The sequence below is a fragment of the Daktulosphaira vitifoliae genome, unplaced genomic scaffold (assembly GCF_025091365.1).
Source record: "Daktulosphaira vitifoliae isolate Bord-2020 unplaced genomic scaffold, ASM2509136v1 Scaffold_2, whole genome shotgun sequence".
Classification (NCBI taxonomy): domain Eukaryota; kingdom Metazoa; phylum Arthropoda; class Insecta; order Hemiptera; family Phylloxeridae; genus Daktulosphaira; species Daktulosphaira vitifoliae.
In genome coordinates this window covers 20023396-20028904 of record NW_026099573.1, presented here as the reverse complement: position 1 = coordinate 20028904, position 5509 = coordinate 20023396, and the positions used below count along the sequence as shown (strand labels likewise).

At 27.4% G+C, this 5509-nt stretch overlaps 1 protein-coding gene across 1 annotated transcript in view; it reads right to left on the bottom strand.

Moving 5' to 3' along the window:
- LOC126897773 (uncharacterized) overlaps positions 1 to 689 on the bottom strand; it is a 4042-nt gene extending 3353 nt beyond the window's left edge. The window contains exon 1 of the mRNA XM_050671638.1: positions 569 to 689. The gene's annotated coding sequence lies outside the window, so the exon portion shown is untranslated. The remainder of the gene's footprint in view (positions 1 to 568) is intronic.
- Between the last annotated feature and the right edge of the window lie 4820 nt (positions 690 to 5509).

Here is a 5509-nt window from a genome sequence, read left to right as displayed (position 1 = left end):
TCTTAATCAGGATATTAATAAGGAACTAGCAGTTTATGAAGCTTTTGGAATAATCCACAATTTTTTTAAAATTAAACACTATCTAAAGATTTGCATCGAAGCGTTTTTTTTTTATAGTGATTTTAATCACTGTCAGATATCATTATACTTGATCCAACTATGCCACGTCACCNATCACTGTCAGATATCATTATACTTGATCCATCTATACCACGTCACCACTGTGCCGCGACCCCCCTGTGCTGGGTTTTTTTTTCTTAAAACTATCGTAATTTTTTGAAAAATGAACAAATCATCAAAAAGTTTTTTGTATATTGAAACCTTAGATATTTTCATTTTATTTGATATCATTTTTTTGAAAATCTAACACTTAACCTGCTTTCAGGAAGGGATTTAAAATAGCGACTTTTTTATAAAAACTAACTTTTTCAACTTAATATTTAAAAATAATCCGGAAATACTCCGAACTTTAAATATATGTCAAATTAAAGCATACAATAAATACTATAAGTTAAAAAAAAAACATGTTCCTACATAAATCTAAAAAAAAAATGATTTTTAGTTTTACCTGAATTTAACAATGGATTTTTACAATTAAAATCAAAATTTATAATACACTGAGTTGAGTAGATCTTTTTAACTATTTTAGCTTCGATGCGAAGCTGAGAAGGTATTATTTTTACTAAGATGTGTTTATTTTTTTTTTTTTGTCTGTTACCACTTTTTCTCAGCTCTCACCGAACGGATTTCTTTCAACGATACGTCAAAAGATCACAAATCGTATTTAGTCGAAGACATTACCCTCAAAAATTGAAAAAAAATCCCTCGTTCCCCGTAAATGGGGGAAACCTCCAAAAAAATTACAAATTTAAAAATCGCTAATTTTCGAAATTTTTTCTACTAAAAACTGCCGTAACTTTTTCAAAAATGAACATATCAATATAATTATTTTTTTTTTATAGATACATGATGTCTTTACCTATCATTTGGTATATTTTTATTATAAATCTGACTTTTTACCTGCCTACGGAGGGGATTCAAAATGATAACTTTTTCACAAAAAATTGACTTTTTCAACTTAAATTTTGAAAGTGTTCCGGAAAGTTTGATACTTTTATATATATCTTAAATTAAAGCTAATGTAATTTACTTTATTATGTAAAAAAAAAATTTCGGACTTTATTTTGTCTTCACGGTGAAAATGGCTACCGAATGCTATTTTTGTGTGAAAATTTTCGATTTTATTTTTTACATTTTTAACTTTATAATGCTATAACATATTGAAAAGTGTATGGATCAACATTATTTTTTTATGAGAAATAATATTTTTTAATAATCCCTTTTTCATTCGACATACTTTATCTTAATAATGTAAAATATAAAATCGAGAATTTTAACACAAAAATAGCATTTGGTAGCCATGTTCATCGTGAAGACAAAATAAAGTTCGAAATTTTTTTTTTCCATAATAAAGTATATTACATTAGCTTTAATTTAAGATATAAATAAAAGTGTCAGTATTTCCGGAACACTTTCAAAAGTTAAGATGAAAAAGTTAATTTTTTGTGAAAAATTGTCATTTTTAATGGGAGGATTAAAAAAGTGCGCTGGTAAAGGGTTAAATGTATAAAAAAAATTATACCAAATGATAGGTAAAGACATCAAGCATCTATAAAAAAAAAAATTATATAGATTTGTCCATTTTTGAAAAAGTTATGGCAGTATTAAGTAAAAATAATCGGTTTGGTGAGAGCTGAGAAAAAGTGGTAACAGACACAAAAAAAAAACACATTATAGTAAAATTAATACCTTGTCAGCTTTGCATCGAAGCTAAAATAAGCTCTTTTTTACAATTTACCAAACAAAACAAATATTATAATATAAATATCAATAGAATATACATATATATTTTTAAATTATTGATATTATAAATCTTCGTAACGTGACGTAAATATATCTATATGACGATATTTTTAACTTTAATCACTTGATTCCTCACAAAATAATAATTGTTTTTGCTTTTGTTATTTACATATTAAAAATTATTAACTTTTACTGTTTAAGTAGTTGATGCTACTATTTTTATCACTAGAAATTTTTAGGCTTCTCTATTCTTTTCGCCTAGTTATAAAAATGTTAATAACTTCTGAAATACTGATTTAAAAATGTTATCGACCAGTCAATATTTTAATTAGATTCTTCTTTTTCCTCGCCTTTATGCCAACTATTTAGGATTCACTTGAAACGATCTCCCACATCAGCCGTCCTCATATCGCATTCAATAACATCCCTCCATTTATTTTTTGGTCTTCCTCTACCTCTTCTTCATTCAACATTCATTTCCATAACTGTTCTTACGTTTCTTAATTAGATTATTTCCTATATTATAAGTTAGTTAAATATGTAACATACATGTTTAACTAAGTAAACCATTTGAAAAAATAATGTTGTTATCTCTATCAGGTACATATTATGGGAGGGCTTTTGGACTAACGCCCCAGGAACCTTTACGAATTTTTTTAGCCTGTTATGATTAGCGACATACAGTTTTTCTAGGTTTTTTTTTTGTAGTGATATTTTTTATAAGAAGGCTCATATAGGTCTTAGTCCGGCCCTAACCCTTATAACATATAAGAGATTAACTTGAAAAATATTTTATAACATATAAGGGAAATGTATATGTAACTAACAAAAACCAAAAAAAATTATTATTTTAAGAGAAATCGAGTAGATAGCATTAAAAGAATCACAAAAAAATGTATAGCATTCTGTTATATTATATTTCAAACAATAAAAATAAGCAAATGCTATAAGTCCCAAAGAAAAAATTTAAAACAAAACATTTTGAAAGTAATAAATGGTCATGAATTAAACATTTTTTAGCTCTAATACGCGCTGTGCACTTTCTGAAATCGTCTACATAATAACCAAAAGTAACTAACTCTAATAGTGTCATGATTATAGCAATTTCTACCGTTATAAATCTCCTAGATCAAAATTAATATTCGTCTAGTCGTTTTGTTCTTCCCTAAATTTGTATCATGTTTCGAGTACAAAGATTAATAAATACTCAATACACTGATGGCTACAAAACTTAAGTGTAACTTAATTATAATTATAACTATGGAGACCAATATAGCAAACAGAGCATATTTTAAGGAATTATCATTATGTGACAATAATTGAGATATTTTCAAGAATTGTTTAATTTCACAAAAACCAAAAAAAATTACATTGCTACATACAATACTGGAATTTTCTTTTATGAAAAAACTCTCTTTAATTCTGGTTACATTACTAGGCTCACTACAGATTTGTCCAAATCAGTGTTAAGTCTGCAAGAAAATAGGCGACATGTTTCTTTAGGCTTTTAGCCAGTCTTTTATACAGCCGACGATTTATAATTTTTATGTGTATATGAAAATATAAAATAATTAAATGACGCTAATTTTCTAATCGTGAAATTGAGCAGGTTCCAATTATATTTAAAAAGAAGATCCATAAAATTCACCATGATTGTACCTTAGTCTTATTTAAATACTCCCAAAATTAAAAATCTAGATTATAAACGACTTGTATAGACAAGGCTATACAATCTCAATTTTGAACATTTTTTTGTATATTTTTAGGCGTTGTTTAAATAAGACCACCTACTCATAAAAGACAAGTCATTGGAACATCTTTCTTTTTTCAATCGTATGGTACATCAAAAAAACAAAATTTAATTTAGTTTAGTTTTAAACGGCGAAAATGATTTTATGCATAATACTTTAAAAACAACCATTTTTGCCAAAAATTGTATGATTACTAACTATAACACCTTGTAACTCCTAGAAAACACGATCTCGCAGTTTTTATTTTTTCATCTCTAAGTACATTCTATTTGTTTGGCGTAGTTTTAAAACAGGTTTTTTGGAACCTTATTATAATTATCGTTAAGCAAAATTGGTCCAGTATATATTATTATAGAAGAAACAGTAATCAAGTATACGGACACAAAGAAACATAGCAGAGTATATCCAGTAGCATCTCAGCCACCTATCGAAGCTAATATATATTAAAATAATGAATACGTCATAGAATAGCGCCTATTTGTTCCGTGTCTTGTTCAGAAAAAATCAAAACTTTCAGCAAAAATAATATGAAAATATTCGGTAACGATACATAAGTGTAGTCATTTTAACCGAAATCACATTTTATTGGTAACTAATCAAGTGTACTTTTTGAACAAACCAGAAATTACATAAACACAAGACGTCAGTATATTCGTTTTACTAATCATTTCGATACCCACAAAAAAAAAGCAGCGTACGCCTATACTTTAGTTCAATCCTTGTTCTCCATAATCAATCTTTTAACAATACTCTTTATACAATTGTTATTCACATCAACTGATTATGGTTTAGTAGACGACCATACCACTAAATATTTAGGCTTAGCCGAACTACAGATCGTTTTCCAAAAGGTCAAAATGGATGTAAAAAATACACGTGTTGTATAAAGAGCATTTCTCAGTACAATTTTTCCTCAGCCGAGACTTAATGGGCTGTTTTCCAAAACTATCTCAATTTCTCCCTTATCACTAAGTTATTGAATACATTAGTCAATGTACATCCATACAAACCAAACGAATACCATACAAGTTCTCTTCTTCATTATCCAGTCGAAACACTGTAATATAGATTGGCGTTCTTAGAGTAAAGGTTCTGCATTAAACTCGTTGTTTCATCTTCATCAATAATATTTAGAGACAAATTCAATTGTTCCCATAGAGTCAAAATATGTTTAAATATCTCAGAAAAAGGTAAGATTGCGTTGCCATCTTACTATTTTTATTTTAACACCAGCACGTCTAAAATAGCTTTTATCAATACAATAGGATCACAATTATCACTAGACTTTCGATATGTAGCCGGAAACAGAGCTGGTCTATTTTCATACTCAAATTTATTGATTTAAATAACGAAAATGTCTAACATGATTTGTAATGCCTAAGGATTTCGACACGGAAAATTTTGTACTGTAACTTTTAATTCCTCATTATCTTCTTCATTAGTTCAACCAAAGTCCATTTAATCAAATTTTTTATAAACTATAAATAATTTTATGTAAAAAATATCTAAAAAAAAATGTTTACCTTATTTTAATTTCTTTATTTTATTAGCGATTATAGTCAATTTAAACCAATAGTTCAATATATTGTTATTCATTTACTGTGGCAATTATATTACAACAACTTTTAACATATTTTTCATTTAGCTTAGTATTATCATAATTAATTATAACCTGAACTTGAATATAGTTTATTTTACGAAGAAATTATAAAGCAGTTGTATATTTCGTTACTTCTATACAAACGTCTATAACGTCAGATATCATCTATACTGGACCCAACTATGCCACGACTACACTGTGTCCGTACCCCACTGTGCTAGGTTTTAGCTTCGATGCGAAGCTGAGAAGGTATTAATTTTACTATGATGTGTTTTTTTTTTTATTTTTTTTTTTG